This window comes from Siphateles boraxobius, unplaced genomic scaffold, assembly GCF_051911475.1.
Source record: "Siphateles boraxobius isolate OS27281-9 unplaced genomic scaffold, OSU_SipBor_1 63, whole genome shotgun sequence".
In the NCBI taxonomy this organism is placed as follows: Eukaryota; Metazoa; Chordata; class Actinopteri; order Cypriniformes; family Leuciscidae; genus Siphateles; species Siphateles boraxobius.
Genome location: NW_027509190.1, coordinates 1,610,001 through 1,632,443, shown reverse-complemented (window position 1 = coordinate 1,632,443; position 22,443 = coordinate 1,610,001). Strand labels below are relative to the sequence as shown.

General features: G+C 41.2%; 1 long non-coding RNA gene and 1 other non-coding gene across 2 annotated transcripts in view; one reads left to right on the top strand and one right to left on the bottom strand.

Annotated features, from left to right (window-relative positions):
• Window positions 1-22,443, bottom strand: part of LOC143719415 (uncharacterized) — a 694,388-nt gene that overhangs the window by 185,134 nt on the left and 486,811 nt on the right. The gene's annotated exons all lie outside the window — the stretch shown is intronic.
• trnam-cau (transfer RNA methionine (anticodon CAU)) lies at window positions 11,306-11,379 on the top strand. Its single transcript has one exon. It is a non-coding gene; the product is annotated as a tRNA-Met (tRNA).

Genomic DNA, 22,443 nt, shown 5'->3' with positions numbered 1-22,443 from the left:
CATACTGATAAGTTAGAAATGCATGTATTCTATATTATATGTGTGATAATGTTTACAGATTGAAAGATGTCCGATGCAGTCTCGCGGCCAGACAACCTTGCTCGGAGCGGTCCCAAAGTGCATATGTGGTTTTCACACTCAAAAGGTAACAATGTAAAGATGTAACTTGTATTTTTTTATATATATATAATTTACTGAACAAATTCTTCTCGATCAACAATTATTGTAGCCTATGTATTTTTGTGGTTGTCTTAAGCAGGCCACAGCCTCTATTGGACAAGCACCAAGGGTTGTTGAACAACGGTCTGCCGCTACTGGACCAGCACAGGAGGTCATGGCGCAGAGTCAGCGTCAGCTCCCACCCCAGCCTACTTCTAAAATTATACCAAGTTTGTCAAAGGTAATAACATTTTTTTTATATATAATTGCAGTTTTAATATACGTTTAGTATAAAGGTTTAAGTTCAGTGGAAATGGCTGGTATGTTTTTACACCTACCTGCCAGCTGTGACACCTTGTACAGGGGCGGCTGTAGTCTGCTTATTGGTCAGTTTCACTGTCTCAGGTTGGTTTAGATCAAGTAAAATGGTGAAAGAACAATGTAACCTATGTGATCTCTCTTTCTTCTCTGGGCTCTGCTCTTGCATTCTCCTCTTCCTCTCTAATTGGGATTTGCCATTATGGGTTAAATGACACTCGCGTCCTTCATGGCATCTCTCTTGATTTTTCTAACTGGCTACTGAAGCTACGTCTTTCATTCTGTATTTCTCAGGTAACATTCCACTTATGCACAATTAATTATACACGTATTATTAATTAAGTCATCATGAATCTGCTTTGTTGCCATTTCAAGGATAACCTTCATTACTGTTAATAAACGCTTTCTCTTACAAACTATGTGCAAACTATTTTTGATTTTAAGTCATTTTTAAAAAGTACTTGTTAAATTACTATATACTCACATTCTAGCAATACCTTCCCACACATTTTTCTATTCTAACTGTGCTTATTTCAATCTGTATAAGTAGTAGAGTGTGGTAATACACAGACAAAAAAATAAGTTAAAGAAAGAAAGCAGGTCCTTTAGTTATATAATGAATGATAGGATCAATAGATATTTTCTCATTTTACATTTTATTATATTTTTGGCCAATGTGCTGTTACAATTCAATTTGTCTTTTCATTGAAATTGTTTTGCCCTTTTTTAGTTTACCAAGCCAAGATTTGGTGGGTCCCACATTGCTGCTGCAAAGCCAAATCTGAGTGTGGCTAGGAGACCATCTCAGGCTGTTGACCAACCCAGCGCAGCAGTGTCCAGTGCCCCTACACCAAGCACCACTGTTTCTGTAAGTACTGGCATAATCCACATTGCATTCTAAGACACATTCCACATCTGTGCACTTTTTAGAAATATATTTTGTATGCAGGAAATCTTATCATAATGAATTAAGAGCAATACTATACAGTTTTCACACAAAATGCAGTCAGTGAACACATTTCCACAATGCTTACATTTTCTTAACAGACAAGCTATACCTCCCAACAAAATTATGGATTGTTTTTGTAGTATTAACAAATTTTAACACACACCACCCCACAATAGCAAAAACAATATTCCAAACCTTAGATACAGTATAAAAACCTCGGCTTCTTCAATGATATCAGTTCAAAAACAATATATCTCAGCTGATAATAAACAAACAATTGAATAATTGACACACACCTGATTTATGTTGGGTAAATTGGGCCAACCATAGCTGATTGCAGTCTGGCTTAGACTCAGTGGCAGGGGTTATTTTTTTCTGTTACATTGACACTTATACATTAAAAGGAGGACTTTGAGGAGTGATGTTTTTGGAAACAGAAAAAGACAAACACTGTAATGTCTGGACGAGGAAGAGTAAGAGCAAGGGGCCCAGGGAGAAGAGCAGGCCCAGTGAGAGATGCAGTGAGAGGTGCAGTGAGAGGTGCAGTGAGATGTGCAGTGAGATGTGCAGTGAGATGTGCAGTGAGAGGTGCAGTGAGAGGTGCAGTGAGAGGTGCAGTGAGAGGTGCAGTGAGATGTGCAGTGAGATGTGCAGTGAGAGGTGCAGTGAGATGTGCAGTGAGAGGTGCAGTGAGAGGTGCAGTGAGAGATGAGAGGTGCAGTGAGATGTGCAGTGAGAGGTGCAGTGAGAGATGAGATGTGCAGTGAGAGGTGCAGTGAGAGATGAGAGGTGCAGTGAGATGTGCAGTGAGAGGTGCAGTGAGAGATGCAGTGAGATGTGCGAGAGGTGCAGTGAGATGTGCAGTGAGAGGTGCAGTGAGAGATGAGAGGTGCAGTGAGAGGTGCAGTGAGAGATGAGATGTGCAGTGAGAGGTGCAGTGAGAGATGAGAGGTGCAGTGAGAGGAGCAGGGCCAGGGAGAAGCGCAGGCCTAAGGACTTCCAAGGGCTGCAAGAACAGTAGTCAGTGATGAAATTCGTGCCACTATCATTGACCATGTAATCAACCACGGTCTTACACTAAGAGAGGCTGGTAAACAGTAAAGAGAAAAAAAAACTGATTTGCTTTTTACTGGAATACTGTACATGTGGACATACAGTTCCCAACCAATAAATTTAGTGTAAAAATGGTGGATTGCATGTTTTGTATGCAAATACCTGTAAAACTGAAACACAAAAGTCTATGAAGTTTTTGTAATACAATAGCCAGTATTTTGAAACCTGGTGTACTTTGATTGACTGCATGTACCTTGTGAAGTGAAAACAAGTGTTATTCTTTGACAGAATAATTTCATTCTGAGTCAGATTTCCAGTGTTTTGGTAAAGTTAGTGTGTGCAGAGAAAGATGTGTTCTATTTTGAAATGAAGAGTTAGTATATATTTACAGTTTTTTTCAATTGTTTACACGCAATTTTGAAAACCTCTACCTCCTTCTCCTCTTCATCTACCTCCTTCACCTCTTCCTCTACCTCCTTCTCCTCTTCATCTACCTCCTTCTCCTCTTCCTCTACCTCCTTCACCTCTTCCTCTACCTCCTTCTCCTCTTCATCTACCTCCTTCACCTCTTCCTCTACCTCCTTCTCCTCTTCCTCTACCTCCTTCTCCTCTTCATCTACCTCCTTCACCTCTTCCTCTACCTCCTTCTCCTCTTCCTCTACCTCCTTCTCCTCTTCCTCTACCTCCTTCTCCTCTTCATCTACCTCCTTCAACTCTTCCTCTACCTCCTTCTCCTCTTCCTCTACCTCCTTCATCTCCTCTTTGAGCCCCCCCTCTTATTCTCACTCTTCTTCTTCTTCTAGCTCCTTCCATTTTTGTTGAAGACAGGTGAACTCACCTGCTGCCTTTTATAGCACTCCTGAGTGATGCGTTTTCAAATTAGCACATGTGTGCTTCCACGCCTGATGGATGTGCATATCCAATTCATTCATTAGTGTGGTCAATGGCAATCCGGGGCTTTGTAATGACAAGGAAGTAACCTCACAATCCTTATCTGTGTCTAAGGTGTGAAAATGTGTGTAGAGTTTTACAAATCACTGTGTGTAATGTTTTGCTAAAAGGGTAAAGCAGACATTGTGTGTAATGTTGTGCAAATCTGTGGAGGGGTTTTGCTCATTGGAGTAGAATTTTGCAAATTGCGTGGAAATTTTTATTTTAGTGTGTAAACAATCATAAAAATCTGTAACAAAATGTGTTCTTGAGAAGAAAATTATCCATTCGGCCAATTGTGTTTTGTTGGTGTGAGTCTGTGTTAAGAGTTTAGGAAAAAGTATCTGAAGTATGGGTAAGCGCTTGTTAGCGATTGAAAAAAACTGTAAATACTTTTGAAAACAGATTCAAATAATTACAATCCTAAATTGCAATATTATTTCCCACTATTACTGTTTTTGACTGTATTTTAATCATATTTCAAAAACAAAAAGAATCTTACTGAACATAGACCTTTAAACAGTATTGTATAATTCCATCTAGGATTAGTTAAAATTATTGGACAGTTATGACTGTTTCTTTCTCTTGTTATATATGCAACATATATTATATTTCATTGCATGTTGTCTCGGTAAGTAATTTCAAATTGTATTGGTCCAAAATAATTGAATTTGCATATTAACTGTCACAACTCAGTAGAGTCACACAAATTAGTGCTAGCAGCTGACACAATTCTGAAAACTATTGGAACAAATGTATACATTTTATTCTATAACCTTAAGTAGGTATTTGACATCCAATATTTTCTATTTTATATGAGGGTAGTCTTGGATAGATAAAGCGGTAATTAAATAAATGACCTGCTAGACTAAATGTTTTGTCTTTTTCCTTCACAGACTACTCCTTCGGGGGCATTACTGCAAGATGCATCTGCAGTTCGACTGCATCGTTTGTGGTCGGACACTTTGCCACCAGAGGATTACAGGTGGATTGCCAGCAGGCTTTTTAAAATGGGGCCCAAGGGAAAACAAGAGCTTCGAGACAACCTACAGCTCTGGTATTACCCACCACAGCCAGCACTTATTTACAACCAGGCTCCAGCTCCAGACAGATTTTTTTGTCATGCTCTGTTGCTACAACATGGTCACAGAAACCCTCATCTGTACGAAGTGTAAAGCCTCGCATGTGTCCTGGAGTCAGACTGTCCTGCAACAGCTGGATCTGGGCCATCGCTCTGAATTTCGGGTCATCCTCACACGGAAGTAAGGGCACTTTAATTCCACATCCAGTTGATAGCCCATCATCACATATGTTTGCAAATACTTTACAAATCAATTATGTAAAATATATGAATGTGTGGATTTTGCTTTTCCTAAGGTATGCCTGTGATATGAGAGTCATTCGGCTCCTGCGTGAGCGTGGCCTAGGCAATAGTCCCGTGTCATCAAACAGCTGCGTGAGAACCACAGTGAGGAGTGGCTCCAGCGTATGGCCCGGTACACCACCCAATGTGTGGACTTCCTCAAACGACCCGGGGTGTTGCAAATACAATTCCAGGAACCCCCAGAGCCTACAGTGGTCCCAAGCTGCAAGTGGCTGCTCACCGTGTACAGCCAAGACATCCTGACAAGGCTGGATGAAATCCATGCAAGGATAACATCTACGTATGGTTCAGTCTTGAAGATGGATTCCACTAAAAAGGTTAGCAGGGGATTTTTGTTAATTTATGATGTTTACTGTTATATCATTATCAGAGCATGAGTATCATATTCTACATGGTGTGATGTTTCATTGCATTGCATGCTTCCTGTCATCTACTGCAGATCACTAAGAAGCTGGCTGGGACGGCAAGGGGAACGGGACTCTGGCTTACCTCTGTTGGCAATGAGTTTGGTCAGGTGCTCATGAGTGTGCTGACAGCACAGGAAGGAGCAGGACTGGACATGATGGTCGATGGTCTGGTGAAAAGGTACAAGCAGGCTAGTGTGGATCCACCTGCTGTTTTGTACGTGGACTGTGGCTGCTGCACTGATGTGGGTGATACCAAGCTGAAAACCAGATTCAGAGGGTGGCCTGATCTCATGATTCGCTTGGACATCTGGCATTTTATGCGCAGGATTGCCATGGGGTGTACAACTGATGCCCATCAGCTGTATCCCATCTTCATGTCACGGCTGTCAGCATGCATTTTTGAGTGGGATGCGGCTGATGTTTCTATGCTTCGCAAAGCAAAGAGAGAGCTGTTGATATCCCAGGGTTGGCCTGCGCTGACAGATGAAGATGTCAACAAGCATCTTACCAGGCATGAGCTGGCACTCCATTGCCGGAGGAGGACCTGTGGAGAGGAGACTACCATCCTTCTCCTTGAGCGGCTGCTTACAGAGCTCCTGAGCAGCAAGGGCAAAGACTCCCTGGGTGTTCCTCTCCTGGACCGAGAAAGGATGGAGCACATCTGGAATGTCCAGAAGAAGCATGTGAAATGCATTCAAGACCCCCCTGGTGTTGTGCTCTATACAGAGACAGGGAGCCTAAACAAGGGAGGTGTGCTTCTAAAGACCTACAGATGTGCCAGAGGCTCCACTTCTCTCAAGTCCTTTCATTTACACCTGAACCGTTTCATCCCAGGTATTGTCTTTGTCACACACACTGTGCATGTGTAAAGAAAGAGCATTAAGTGTTTTTGTGTGTTCCTTTAACACCTCCTGAACACTGTTGTGTCTATTTACAGGGACCAGTGCAAACAGTCTGAACTTTCAGATTTATCTGCTGGAGGGTCTACACCGGTGGAACCAGGACCGGGAGGCTGCTTCCCTGTCATCGGAGCCATCAGCTTTGCGCAGCTACACAGGAGAACTTGTTCACTGTGTAAACGGCAATTATGAAAAGCTGTTTGGCAGGAAAGTGGTCCCCACATTTTGTCCCCCTGCATGTTACACCGGTGAGAATTATTTTATATATTTTTTATTTGATCAACTTGCAATTACTGTGTAACCTCCGTCTATATGTCAGATTTAACCCTATAGAGTCGATTGTATCATAATTGATATGCAAGTTTCTAAAGGACTCTAAATGATCAACATGATCAAAACTTTTTAGGAAACATGCCCTCTGTCGTCTGATTGATTATAGTCTTTTAGTATAATTGTAAAAGTGTCCACCTTCAGCTCGTGCCTCACGTTTCTTTTCATTGTGAAACATTTACTGATTTTATAAAGTAATTGTAAGAATAACTTTTATATTGTTACTAATATTTAATGACTAGTTACTAGACTGAAGCAGCTTGGGTTCACTTGATTAGAAAATCATGTTACATGTAAATATCAAAATGATCATCAGACTTTTCTCTCAATCATCATTGTATTGCATTTCATTTCATGTTTTGCCCACATAATTAAACGTGTTGGGCCTCTAAATAAAACTGTTTTGTTTTTTTTCTCCTTGACGATGAGCTCTATATTCTCACACTATATGAGCTACTACAAAAGCCTAAGGTATCAAATATGATACACAACATTCTATTTAATTTCCGTTTGTTTATTGTTTTTATTTCAGGTGAGCTCATTGGAGTGCAGTATCTGTTCCAGCAGACTGGTCAGGCACTGCAGGACATGAATCCTGACTCTGAGCAGACAGCAGAGCTCATTGAGGACCTCAGTGTGGAGGAGCGAGATGAAGATGAGGGCTTCTGTGACATCAGCGAGGATCACACAATAGCAGATCCGGAGGCTGTTCTGTCACCACCCTCTTCCACACTGACACTGGGTTCTTCTACCCTGGTCACCAGCAGTGCCACACCTGTACTGGGCTCCACATCCCCTTCACTGATCCCTGACCCCAAACTTGTCCTCACACAGTCTCCTTCATCACCTGGACCCTCAGGGACTGCTGTCACACCTGTTCCCTCTGAAACATCTGTTTCAACACTCCCCTCAGAGCCAGAGGATGCTGGTCAGGATGTTGATGAAGAAGAGACGGTAAATAATACTCTTTTGTATGTCTTTCAAATTAACTAGAATAATTATGATGAATTAACATCCAGTGCTTTAAATCCAGACTTTCCACATATTTTACATTTAAAAGTACAGCCTAAATTCATTTGTAAGCTGCAAATACACATCAAGTCAAGTCATCTTTATTTATTTGGTGCTTTGTAAAATGTCAAGAATGGCGCTCTCTGCTTTGTACTATTCAGTGCTTTACGGTGATAAACAGGAAAATAACACAATCAGTTATGGAATTATGCATTAGACAGATGTGATGTAATAATTGTATTGCATGTTTGTGTTTTTTAATAGGCTGTTGACTACCAAAATATCCCGGGTTATCAACATGTGGACCAGCTGGCAGAATATCTGGTGGATCTCCGGGACCACACAGCCCTCAGCCTGACCAACCAGGAAGCCAACACCATAATTGCTCTTTGGCAGAACCTGGATGACCGGGACAAGGAACGGGTGGTGTATGACAGTCGATGCCGAAAGAGACTGCTGAGTGGACGCTTCAAGGTCCCGAAGAAGCCCACTCACCCTGGTGTAGAGAGCACCACCAGATGTGTGCTGGGTGCAAGCAGCGCACCTGCTCAGTGGCCTGACTGTTGCCGTCTGGTGGAGACCATCTTCATCAGACTTTGCACTGTCCACCCAAGCCCCAAAAGAAAAGGCAAGGGAGCCCTGTCAAGATGGTCTCTGATCCTGCAAGACTATCGCAGGATAAGGCAGCTTGTACTGGGCAACAGCTTGGTGATGGGAGGAACATCCATGCAGCTGGTGGAGGTTAACCAGAACACCCTGATTCAGTGGTATAACAAAAGACAGAAAAAGCAGGAGCTGTCTGTGCTGCTTCAGGGCATTCAGTTGCCTCAGCCCCTCCCTGAAAATCATGAGCCTCTCCAGGTAGCCAAACGTCTACGGACTGAGCCAGAACAACCAGGGGAGCAGCACCAGTACAAGCTACCAGAGAGTACAGCTGGTCAGGCAAAGCAGAGGCAGACTTCTGTTGGGCGACCCCCTCTCAGACCCAAGGCACCAGCGCAGAGTCAGACGTTGCTGACACCATCTGCATCTGGAGCATCACTGCAGATGGTACCAAATATACTTATACCATCAGCACCAGGTTTCCAGGGTGTGCCCATGTTCCAGGCTGTGCCAATGTTCCAGGGTGTGCCAATGTTCCAGGGAGTGCAAATGATCCAGGGCATCCCAATGGCCCAGGGGATGCAAATGGTACAGCCACTGTTACAGCCAACAGCTGTACAGGGCACCCGCTTACCCGCTTCACCAGCTGCCAATCCAGACGCCATGCCCAAGAGACCCTACAGGAGAACCGTAGAGGCCAACACTTGCAAAAAATGTGGGCAATTTAAAACAAGTGCAACAGGACATAGCCAGTACAGGGGCAGGGTGTACTGCCCACAGACTGAGACTGTTTCAAAAGAAGTGTGGTTAGAGGAAATGCGGAGAACCATTTCCAAATAATGTATATATTTTCATGTATATAGCATCATGTATATAGTGTAAACAGTTGTTTAAATAGTTAATACTTGTGTTGAATATTATTTAATTGTTTGTTTTAACGTTATTTAACATTTTAACTTTTTATTTCTTGTTTTTGAAAACCTATTTAACTCTTCATTTTATTTATTTATTTTTAAAACATGTTACCAGTATTTAACATTTTAATATTCATTACTGTTCTGTTGGCATGATTGGAAAATAAAAACAAATTGGCAAGTGATTTCTTTTTGACTTTGACTTTCATATAACACTAGTTCATCAGAACACTGCAACAATATAACATTTGAATATAAAAAATATAATTTATACATTTTGTTATTCTTGTGATTGACATTTTCAGCATATTAGTTACTATTTAATGGGTTGCATCTTTGTTCATTACAAATAACAGATTTGCAAGTGTCTTGTTTGAATGTAACCTAAAAAAATACTTAATCAGATCAATAATAATACAACAACTACTAAATAATAACACTGTTCCATTGGCAATTATATATTTTTATGAAAGAATATCAAAGAAACACAACAAACAAATTACATATGTATATTTTATTAACACTGGAACAGTATGCATTCAAAAAGAATTTGCTTATTTACTTTTACTTTCATATAACACAATATTTCATCAGTACACTGCACCAATATAACATTTGTATTTAAAAAGATAATTTGTCCATTTTGTTATTCTTGTGACAGACATTCTTCATATTAGTTACTATTTAATGGGTTGCATCTTTGTTCGTTGCATAATAATGCAAATAACATTTTTTTTTTAATGAAAGAATATCAAAAAACAACAAACAAATTACATATGTATATTTTATAAACACTGGAACAGTATGCATTAAAAAATTTAGCTTATTTACTTTTACTTTATTATAACAATATTTTATCAGTACACTGCAACAATATAACATTTGTATATAAAAATATAATTTGTACATTTTGTTATTCTTGTGAAACATTTTACAGCATATAAGTTACTAATTAATGATTTGCATCTTTGTTCATTGCATAATAATGCAAATAACATTATTTTTCATGATAGAATATCAAAAAACACAACAAACAAATTAAATATGTATATTTTATTAAAACGGGAACAAACTTGGTGCACACCTGAAATAGAAAACAGTGTGATATAAATGCGTGATTTTCACACACGAAGAAACCGGAAAATGTATCATAAGATCTATGCTAATGAAGGCATATCTTTGAACATCAAATTTCTGCCTTTCTTTTCTTCGTTTTTTCTTTCTCTTCTTCCCCCTCTCTTTTTCTTCCTTCCCCCTTTTCTTCCCTTCTTCCCCACCTTTGTTGGACTATTGTTCCCCAGCTTGAACGCAGCGCCTTAGACCGCTCAGCCATCCTGACATGACGGCCAGTGATGAGCAGCATTTTTGCAGATACACGGAATGGCAGGTGATCTAGAATCTAGTGGTCAACGCTCACCCGAGTCACAGCACATGCCACGTTGGCGCAGTTAGGCAGCGCGTCAGTCTCATAATCTGAAAGTCGTGAGTTTGAGCCTCACACGGGGCAGAATGGCGCTTTTTGATACACGGGACCGTGTAAATAAAGGAGCTGCTTTCTGTATTCCCTTTTATGCCTTTGTCCATTTCTTCATATGCACTGTAATTGAAATCCAGTGTTTTTTTAAGACTAATGTTGAACAAATGCAGTAATAGTATTACTCTCATATTCATTTCATATGTGTCAGTGTTGTTACAATGTTTTGTTAAGGCTTATATCATTCTTTCATTCTAATGGCATGTCTTGTTAATGCTAATGTAATGTTTTACATGACATTCCTTGAATCTTGTGTCATGACACTCCACCCCATGCCCCCAAACCCATGACATTTCATTCCAAGAAATTTCCAAGAATCCTTGCCATGAAATTCTACTGCATCTTCTTCCGGTAAACATCACATGTTATTTTGTGTAATTCAGTTGAATCCGATTCAATCAAAATGTCCAATTTTTTCTGAAATGTCATGACTTGAAATTCCAAGTGCCATAGAATCCCATACATTGCATTAAAGTGTTACTATAAAGGTCATGTACTGCAGGTCAGTGTTACTTTAATGTTTGGTTAATTCTAGCATGAACTGAATTGCAGTGCTTTGTCAACATTACTGCATTTCTGGATAAACTTGCCAGAGGGTTAAAGACTCTAGCTTGAGCCCGCAGCCGAAGGTTAGGTTTGTCAGAAGTGGGATTAGAACCCACGCCTCCAGGGGAGACTGCGACCTGAACGCAGTGTCTTAGACCGCTCGGCCATCCTGACATGATGGCCAGTGGTGAGCAGCATTTTTCCACCTACACGGAATGGCAGGTGATCTAGAATCTAGGGGTCAACGCTCACCCGAGTTACAGCACATGCCACGTTGGCGCAGTTAGGCAGCGCGTCAGTCTCATAATCTGAAGGTCGTGAGTTCGAGCCTCACACGGGGCAGAATGGTGCTTTTCGATACACGGGACCGTGTAAATAAAGGAGCTGCTTTCTGTATTCCCTTTTATGCCTTTGTCCATTTCTTCATATGCACTGTAATTTAAATCCAGTGTTTTTTTAAGACTAATGTTGAACAAATGCAGTAATAGTATTACTCTCATATTCATGTCATATGTGTCAGTGTTGTTACAATGTTTTGTTAAGGCTTATATCATTCTTTCATTCTAATGGCATGTCTTGTTAATGCTAATGTAATGTTTTACATGACATTCCTTGAATCTTGTGTCATGACACTCCACCCCATGCCCCAAAACCCATGACATTTCATTCCAAGAAATTTCCAAGAATCCTTGCCATGAAATTCTACTGCATCTTCTTCCGGTAAACATCACAACATGTCATTTCGTGAAATTCAGTTGAATCCGATTCAATCAACATGTCCATTTTTTCTGAAATGTCATGACTTGAAATTCCAAGTGCCATAGAATCCCATACATTGCACTAAAGTGTTACTATAAAGGTCATGTACTGCAGGTCAGTGTTACTTTAATGTTTCCTTAATTCTAGCATGAAATGAATTGCAGTGCTTTGTCAACATTACTGCATTTCTGGATAAACTTGCCGGAGGGTTAAAGAACCTAGCTTGAGCCCGCAGCCAAAGGTTAGGTTTGTCAGAAGTGGGATTCGAACCCACGCCTCCAGGGGAGACTGCGACCTGACAACCGTGCGTCTGTAAAGTCTATCCAATACAATGTCGAGCTCCATCTTTTACAAAACCAATTACGTTACGAGCTCCATTTTTGGCCGTCCAATGAAATGTCAAGGTCCATTTTTCAAAGACAAATCACCGCACATAGTCCATTTTTGTCCATCTTTGAGTTTGAGCAGATTCCATCCAATCTCCGCTCATATTCTCTTTTTTGGCCGTCCAATGAAATGGCAATGTCCATTTTTCATACACCAATCACCGCACGTTGAGCATAAACGCTTCACCGCTGTAATTTATATTCCGCTCAGGTAACGTTATGTTATTTATAGTTATTGTATTTATTGTTAATAAACATTTTCTGTATTTTAGGAATAGCAAGATTGCTCCTTAAAACGATCAGGTAAGTTAACGTTAGCTGTAATTGTAAGTAATAGGGTATAATTGTCAACGCTCAATTTGTAATGTAAATAGTTTTATTCGATTTTGTCTGACTTTGTGTAACTTCAGTCAGCAAGCAAACCTTATTTTTTTGTATAGGTAACGTTAGCTAACGTTACGTTAGCTATAGCTAACGTTATCATCGAGCTTGGCAATTGTACATTTTTGTCAGTAACGAAACTTATTTTGTTTTCTGACAGGATTAACTAGTAAAATAGCATATCTGATAGTGTTTGTTACTTTAAAGGAAATGGATAAATCAATGTACAATAAATCTCATTGTACTAGTCTACTGTAACACTGGCATAAAATGTAAAAAAATAAATTTGGATAATGTCTCTAACTGTTGGGTGTTTGTTTAACTTTTATACACTTGTGGTAAAAAATGACCAGTCATAAGTGAATGGATGAGAATACAATAAGTATATAAAATAAAATTCAGGCACATGTTCATTTTAACACATGGGCACAGTTGAAATAACACAATGTTTAATCTGAGTATTTGTTATAGTCAAAATAATCCATAACAGTTACATTATACGTTTTACTACAAAACAATTTGTATGAGCAGAGGTCAATGAGGCATACAGGCCATAAATAGCAAATAGAAGTTCAAAATTTGTAATGTTTACAAAAACTCTATCACAAGATCTATCACAACATTAGGTGATGATATATACAGTATGCATTATTTTGGATTTATAAACTGCTATAATGTGGCGGTCATTTTGGACCAGGAAAAATGACTACGTAGTCAATTTTTGTCAATCTTTGAGCACAAACACCGCTTAAGTTATTTATATCCCGCTGTTATTTATATTCCGCTCAGGTATGTTATTTATAGTTATTGTATTTATTGTTAATGAAATGGCTTACGTTTTCTGTTTTTTAGGAATAGTAAGATTGCCTCCGTAAAACATCTCTGTAATCCCTCATTTTGGGCCCTTGCCATGATGACTTAATGTAATTACACTATAACATGAATAAAACTGCGTATCTGTCATTACAGAAAATGTCCAAACAACAATCCAAAAGCCACAAGGCTATGGATGATACTGAGTGGGTCTCGCGCTTTAGGTCTTTTGCCTCCACTGGTGTCTGGCCATCAGATGCAGGTAACCGACCTGCTCCAAGGCAAAATAAGTGGTACAGTCTGTATCAGAAGGTATGTAGAAAAAGTATCAAAAGGAATATATATATATATATTAATTTTGAGTAGTAGACATATTATATTTTCAGTATGTACAGTATGAGCATAAAACAAGAACTTGTTCAAATAAATATAAGTGGCATCTTTTGTTTTGTTTACAGATAGAGAAGTGCCCTTTTCAGCTGAGAGGACAGCTAACGCTTTTCTCCCAGCCACAGATTATGTGTGTGTTATATGTGTGCACACAATATAAAGATGTGGTATTTCTTAACATTAATGTATTCTTGGACAATTTCTGTTGTTTCTATCTGGGTTGGTTTGGCAACAGGTCTGTTCCACAGCAGAGGAAATTGCGTAGTAGGTAAAAGATATAAGGTTGAAACTAACTACATCACTAATAACTGAATAAAAAACCCACATCTAAATTTGTCACGTCATTTGCATGAAAGGGGTTCTTATACATTATTGTTTATACTATTAACATAGAATAGAACAGTAGTATTGTGCTTTCTTTAACTCACTGGTGATTTTGTCCATCATCTTTCTAAGTCTTTCATACTGTATTTCATACTGTATATATGCACTGTTTTATACATTTTTGTTATGCAGCAGCAAGTGCCTACAGCCTCATCTAGACCCACAAGCAGTGCAGACCAATCAACTAGTGGTCAATGTAGCTCCTTAATGGTAGGTAGATTTTATAGCTTTATGTGAGAGAGAATTCATAACGGAAATATTTTATATTCTTGTCATATTTCAGTTCCCAACCACTGCTCCAGTAGAACGTCCCACAGCTGACACTACACCCGCAAGTTTGGTGAAAAGGCCCAAGCTCACCCTTTCCTCGGTATATATGATGGCATGTGTTTTAAAATGGTTCACAGTTGTCATATTAATACTTCTCTCTTTAAAGTTTAATAAGTCCAGATTTGGTGGAAAGCATGTGGAGAGTGCAAAGCCAAATTTACATGTTGGACGGAAAGCTCATGTAAGTAATGAATAATTATTATTTCTTTGCTACAAAAAAAAATTCCAATGATACAATTTTTTTATACCTTGTATTTCTAGACTCATTCAACCACTGCTACAAATGCAGCTGCCCGTGTGTGTGAGGCTCCAGTGCTAGCAGGTGGTCCTCCTCAAACCATCTCTCCACCACAGCCTCCAAGTGCAGAATCATTTTTTCTTGCTCCTCCATTACCGCCTCCAAAACAACGGCATCGGCCAGTGAAGGGGCAGAGTTTAGGAGTGAATGTGGTAAAACATTGCACTTGTTACTATGTTTGGTTAGTATTTTTTTGTCTTTATTTGACCAAGCCTGTAAAAGCCCTCTGACTAGTGGAGGTCTTCACAGACGGGTGCGTCAGGTCCTTGACATTGACCGCTTTTACAACCTGGTCACAGAGACTCTGATTTGCTCCAAGTGCCGCCGCAGCTACCTGTCTTGGAATAGGGAAATACTTGAGCAGCTGGACATGGCCCATCGTTCTGAGTTTAGGGTCATTCTTACCCGCCAGTATGTTACATTATTGTGTGATTATCGTCAGTTGCTTATCCATGTATATTTAATTTATTTCTTATTACAGATATGCCTGTGACATCAGGGTGATACGCCTCCTACGGGAAGGTGGTCTCTGGAATGGCCCTGTCCGACTGATTGGCCAATTACCTGTTGAGGCAAGGCAAGGCAAGGCAAGGCAAGTTTATTTATATAGCACATTTCATACACAATGGTAATTCAAAGTGCTTTACATAGATGAAATTAAAATAATCAAAAGAAATCAGAATAATTAAAACAGTTTAGAATAAAAGATAAAATACAGAAATAATCAAATGAAATCAGAATAATTAAAACATAAAATAAAATACAGTGCAAACAGTCGGACGAACAGTGGCACAGTGCTCATTCAGTAAATGCACAGTTAAACAGATGTGTTTTGAGTCTGGATTTGAATGTGACTGTAGGAGCACATCTAATCTCTTCTGGAAGCTGGTTCCAGCTGCGGCTGGCATAGTAGCTAAAAGCAGACTCGCCATGCTTAGAGTGAACCCTTGGTATTTCTAGCCGATGTGATCCTAATGATCTGAGTGATCTGTTGGGTTTATATTCACTGAGCATATCTGCAATGTATTGAGGTCCTAGGCCATTGAAAAATTTATATACCAGTAATAATACTTTAAAATCAATCCTAAATGTAACTGGCAGCCAGTGTAAAGACCTGAGGACTGGTGTGATGTGTTCATATTTTCTGGTTCTGCTCAGAATCCTAGCAGCAGCGTTCTGTATGAGCTGCAACTGTCTTATGGTCTTTTTGGGAAGGCCAGTGAGAAGTCCATTACAATAAACCACCCTACTGGTGATGAAAGCATGCACAAGTTTTTCTAAGTCTTGACTGGAAACAAAGCATCTAACTCTTGCAATATTTTTCAGGTGATAGTATGCTGATTTAGTTATTGCTTTGACATGACTACTGAAACTAAGGTCTGACTCTAGAGACACACCCAGATTCCTGACTTGATTTTTAGTTGTTTGACCCCTAGACTGAAGGTATGCGTTCACCTTGAGAACTTCATCTTTGTTTCCAAACGCAATGACTTCAGTTTTGTCTTTGTTTAACTGAAGAAAGTTTTGGCACATCCAATTGTTTACTTCATCAATGCATTGGCAAAGGGAGTCAATGGGGCTGTAATCGTTAGGCGATAGGGCTAAGTAGAGCTGTGTGTCGTCTGCATAGCTATGGTAAGCGATTTGGTTCTTTCTCATTATTTGGCTCATTGGGAGCATGTACAGGTTGAATAGGAGTGGCGCAAGAATTGAGCCTTGCGGGACTTCGCATGTCATTGATGTCCACTCAGACTTATGGTCTCCTATACTCACATAATAACCTCTGCCTCCTAAGTATGACCTGAACCATTTTAGGACTATCCCAGAAAGCCCGACCCAGTTTTCCAGCCTGTCAAGAAGTATTTTGTGATCGACAGTGTCAAATGCAGCACTGAGGTCGAGTAGTACCAGCACTGATAATTTGCCTGTATCAGTATTTAAGCGAATTCATTTATTATTTTTATGAGCCTCTGTCTCATAAAAGACAGGTCTCTGTACTGTGGTGCGGTCGGAAACCAGATTGAAAATGGTCAAAGTATCCATTCGAGCTTAAGAATTTGTTCAGCTGATTGAACACAACTTTTTCAATGATCTTGCCTATGAAAGGAAGATTTGAGATCGGTCTATAGTTGTTTAATATGGTCTTATCCAGATTGCTCTTTTTCAGGAGGGGCTTGACAACAGCAGTTTTCAGGGAGGTCGGAAAACTCCCAGAGAGAAGTGAGGCATTTACCACTTCTAGGAGATCTGCTTCTAAGCTGTGTAACACATTTTTGAAAAAAGATGTGGGAAGTGCGTCAAGGGGGCAGGTTGATGTTTTTAGGTGCTGCACGGTTTCTTCCAAAATTTTGCCATCAATTTCTTCGAAATCAGACATAGTGGCTACTTTCTCAGGCTGTTGTCTGATCTGCCTGACCCCAGCGCATTTCAAGGATGAGCTGATCACCTTTCTGATATTATTGATTTTCTCAGAGAAGAAAGAAGCAAACTCACTGCACTTTCTCACTGAGAGCATTTCACTGGGAATCTGGCTTGGGGGGTTTGTCAATCTCTCTACAGTAGCAAAAAGAGTGCGTGTGTTGTTTATATTGCTGTTTATAATATTTGAGAAGAAAGTCTGTCTAGCTTTGCTTAGTTCCTTATTGAAAGCATGGATGCTGTCTTTGTAGATGTTATAATGGACTACAAGTTTTGTCTTCCGCCACATGCGCTCTGCTTTTCTGCATTGTCTTTTCATATTTTGCACTGCTGTTGAGTTTCTCCAAGGTGCTTTTTGTCTGCCACTCTTCTTCCTGACTTTCACAGGAGCAATATCATCAATTACACTCTTAACTTTTGAGTTAAAAGAATCAAGGAGAAAATCAACAGAGTCAGCAGATATGCTTGGTGTTAAAGATATAGCCTTCATAAATAGTACACTAGTGTTCTCATTTATGAAGTTCTCAGCAAAAGCTGGAGAGTATTTTGGAGGCCTGTAAACAATGATAAGTAAAATGCGTGGAGCACCTTTTAACACAATACCCAGATATTCGAAAGACGGGTAATTCCCAAATGATATTTGCTTACATTGATAGACATCTTTATAAAGAGCAGCTAAACCTCCGCCTCTTCTTACAGCTCTGCAGAAACTCATAAAAGTAAAGTTAGGAGGGGCTATTTCATTGAGGACTGTTGCACTGCAACTTTCTTCTAGCCAAGTTTCATTTAGCAACATAAAATCCAGGTTGTATGTGGTTATTAAGTCATTGACTAAAAGTGATTTATTTTTAAGTGAACGGATGTTTAAAAGTGCTAACATTACAGTCTTACTTTTTGTCCCCACAGCAATCTTGGTATGTCGTGTAATAGGCACCAGATTAGATGGGTTTGCAGTACGGCTTTTGAAGGCATTAGACTTTCTATCATGTAATCGAACAGCAATAGAAAAAGATACAGGCACACTGGGTTCCCGCTTGTTCTGTAAACATTTGAGAAAGTTATTGTTATCATAGCGGGGACCCGACACATATCACTGAGAGCTGGTATCAGTTGTTTTTGGTTCACCTCGAGCCGCTGGAGGAGGGTGTTGGCCCTGGCGCTGTGGCAGAGGCCGAAGAGCTCTCACAGGGGGAGGGAGAGGGTGAGCTGGGCCCGTAGGCTTTGGTGGTTGTGGGGCCTGGCGTTTTTTGGTTGGTATCTGGGGTCTCGCAGCAAAAGAGTGGGATAGTCTAGAGGCAGAACAATGAACCTCTACAGTGTATGGCGCCAGACTCCGAGGAGGCAAATACATTGCTGGAGCAGTTGGAAGAGCCAGTAGAGACGGAACACAGAAGAACTTGAACATATTGAGGTCACTCTTGCCGATTTACTTTTGGACACATCTGATATGATCTCAGTGCTACCTGCTTCTTGTGCTCCTGAGCTTTCTGGTCAGTCCGCTCCTCCTGTCCAGTCCACTCACCTGCTGGGGGTCCCATCTGCACATGCTCCTCCTGTCCAGTCCACTCACCTGCTGGGGGTCCAACATGCGTCTGCTCCTCCTGTCCAGTCCACTCACCTGCTGGGGGTCCAACATGCGCCTGCTCCTCCTGTGCAGTCCACTCACCTGCTGGGGGTCCAACATGCGTCTGCTCCTCCTGTCCAGTCCACTCACCTGCTGGGGGTCCAACATGCATCTGCTCCTCCTGTCCAGTCCACTCACCTGCTGGGGGTCCAACATGCGTCTGCTCCTCCTGTCCAGTCCACTCACCTGCTGGGGGTCCAACATGCGTCTGCTCCTCCTGTCCAGTCCACTCACCTGCTGGGGGTCCAACATGCGCCTGCTCCTCCTGTGCAGTCCACTCACCTGCTGGGGGTCCAACATGCGTCTGCTCCTCCTGTCCAGTCCACTCACCTGCTGGGGGTCCAACATGCGTCTGCTCCTCCTGTCCAGTCCACTCACCTGCTGGGGGTCCAACATGTGTCTGCTCCTCCTGTCCAGTCCACTCACCTGCTGGGGGTCCCATCTGCACCAACTCCTCCTGTCCAGTCCACTCACCTGCTGGGGGTCCAACATGCGTCTGCTCCTCCTGTCCAGTCCACTCACCTGCTGGGGGTCCCATCTGCACCCGCTCCTCCTGTCCAGTCCACTCACCTGCTGGGGGTCCCGTCTGCACCCGCTCCTCCTGTCCAGTCCACTCACCTGCTGGGGGTCCAACATGCGTCTGCTCCTCCTGTCCAGTCCGCTCACCTGCTGGGGGTCCAACATGCGTCTGCTCCTCCTGTCCAGTCCACTCACCTGCTGGGGGTCCCGTCTGGGTTACCTGGACAATCTACATCTTCAGAGCAAGTTGTAAGAGAAATACCAGTATGCTTTATATTTATTGATGTTTGACCTTCTTGAAATACTTCAAATCTAATGTAATACTTCCTTATAGGCCGTGGATGAACAGAGTTTGGCAGGAATGGATCGTGTTGATGAGCTTGCGGAATACTTGGTGGAGCTAAGAAATGAAAAAGGCCTCACTCTTACCAATCAGCAGGCCAGCACCATTGTGGGTCTTTGGCAGAACTTGGAGCAACATGATAAGGACCGGATTTCTTACGCTGCTCGACATCAGGAGAGACTGCTCACTGGTCGGTTTAGGTCTCCGAAAAAGAAGGCTGTATTTGCAGGAGTTGAAAGCACAAAAAGGTGTGTACTTGGTTCTACTGGTTCAGCTGCTCAGTGGCCAAACTGCAGCCGTCTTGTAGAAACAATATTTATCAGATTGTGCAACATTCATAATAGCCCCAAGAAAATTGGACACCAAACCCTTTCAAGATGGTCACTAATTCTAAAAGATTATAAAAAGATTTGACAGCTCATTTTAATCAACGGCATTATTATGAAAGATACAACTCTGCAACTTGTTACTGTAAATCAGACCACGTTGATACAGTGGGAAAACAAAAGATTCAAGGCACAAGACGTTGCAATTCTGATGCAAGGGTTGGTACTGCCTGATGAACGCCCTGTTGCCAGTGCCAGAAGGCACTTCCAAGGAATCCCACTATTCTGACACCAATCTGTTGTGGCAAAAATTCATCTCAAACAAACATCACTGCGTAAGAGACACTCAGAGTCAAATTATATAAAATAGAAGTATTTATACTTGCAAGAATAGGAGCAGTCTAATACACAGTTGTTACCCTGTGCAGAAGAGTGACACACCCCCAGACAGACTGAACTAGCTTTTATCTTAGTTTCAAGGCCTTCTTCCCCCCAGAGCCTTCCTCCCAGTAGTTTTCCATAGACATCACTAGTTGGCCCACTAAGCTCCCCTGCACCAAATGGCCTTCTGACATCTAGGTCAGAGGTCCTTGTTCGTCTGTTCTCTGGAGTGTCTCCCCCTTCTGCCTCCCCAGGTACATAAACAGAATCTTCTCTCACTACAAGTGAGAGACACACATGTGACATTATTTGAATCATCTATATTTTACTAAAGATCAATGAATATCATTAAAATTGCCACCACATCCGCATGCGCCTCCATATCTGCATGCTCCTCCATATACCCATGCTCCTCCATTGCAGCAAGCTCCTCCAGAGTGCCTTCCATCCCAGCCAAGGCAACGTGCCTGGAGGCTGAATAAAGCTGCCCAGGAGGATGAGGAGCTAGCGTCAAGGGGGGAACCGCCACGGAAGAGGCTGACAAAAGAAAGTTACCACCACACCTGCAAGGGGTGTGGCCAGGACAAAAATAAAAGAACTGGACACACCCAGCTGAAGGGGCGGTGGTACTGTCAAGCCTCAGGACTGACCCTGGGTGACTGGAGGAAGAGTGTATAATCTTGTATAACTTGTATCTCTCTCTGTCATTTGTCTGTCTGTCTCTCTGTTGTTTGTCTCTGTCTCTCTGTCTTTCTCTATGGTTTGTTTGTCTGTCTGTCTGTCTGTCTCTCTGTTGTTTGTCTTTGTCTCTGTCTGTCTCTCTGTTGTTTGTCTGTCTCTCTGTTGTTTGTCTCTGTCTCTATGCTGTTTTTCTCTGTGTCTCTGTTGTTTTTCTCTGTCTCTCTGTCTGTCTCTGTCTCTGTTTGTCTCTCTATTGTTTGTCTCTGTTGTTTGTCTCTGTCTCTCTGTCTGTCTCTGTTGTTTGTCTCTGTCTCTCTGTCTCTATGTTGTTTGTCTCTGTCTGTCTCTCTGTTGTTTGTCTCTGTCTCTGTCTGTCTCTCTGTTGTTTGTCTCTGTCTCTCTGTCTGTCTTTCTGTTGTTTGTCTCTGTCTCTGTCTGTCTCTCTGTTGTTTGTCTTTGTCTCTGTCTGTCTCTCTGTTGTTTGTCTCTGTCTCTATGTCTGTCTCTCTGTTGTTTGTCTCTGTCTCTGTCTCTCTCTGTTGTTTGTCTCTGTCTCTCTGTCTGTCTCTGTTGTTTGTCTCTATCTCTCTGTCTGTCTCTCTGTTGTTTGTCTCTGTCTCTCTGTCTGTCTTTCTGTTGTTTGTCTCTGTCTCTGTCTGTCTCTCTGTTGTTTGTCTTTGTCTGTCTCTCTGTTGTTTGTCTCTGTCTCTGTCTGTCTCTCTGTTGTTTGTCTCTGTCTCTATGTCTGTCTCTCTGTTGTTTGTCTCTGTCTCTGTCTCTCTCTGTTGTTTGTCTCTGTCTCTCTGTCTGTCTCTGTTGTTCGTCTCTATCTCTCTGTCTGTCTCTATGTGGTTTGTCTGTTTGTTACAATAAAGTTTCATAATTTTATTTGAGCCAAGAACAGACTTCATGTTTTTATTTATTTTCCTCTTGAATACCAGGACCATTGAAGGTGATTTTTAAAACTAAAGCCAGAATTACTTGCAGAATCATTTTACATTTATTCACAAAACCCAACACTCTTTGCTTTAAATGCATGCATGTCCATAATTGCATAATCACAGGGTTATTACTGTGGTGATTTAATGGAAAAGAGTTCCTGTGTTAAAAAGTACTACGTTACCCAAAATACATTATATGTAGTACTTCCGGTATGCAAAGATGCAAGCGATATTGCCACGGCACAGGTTCGAATCCCACAAGATACATGAAATTAAAGTGATGATAAACCTTGCAATAAGTACAGAACTGGGTGTAAACAATGTTGAGAAGATAAGAGAGTAGATAAAAATTGATATATGTGTACATTTTGCTCCTTTTTTCTCCTTTTCTTTTTCTCTCTTTCCCCCCTCTTTCCTCTCTCTTTTCTTCTC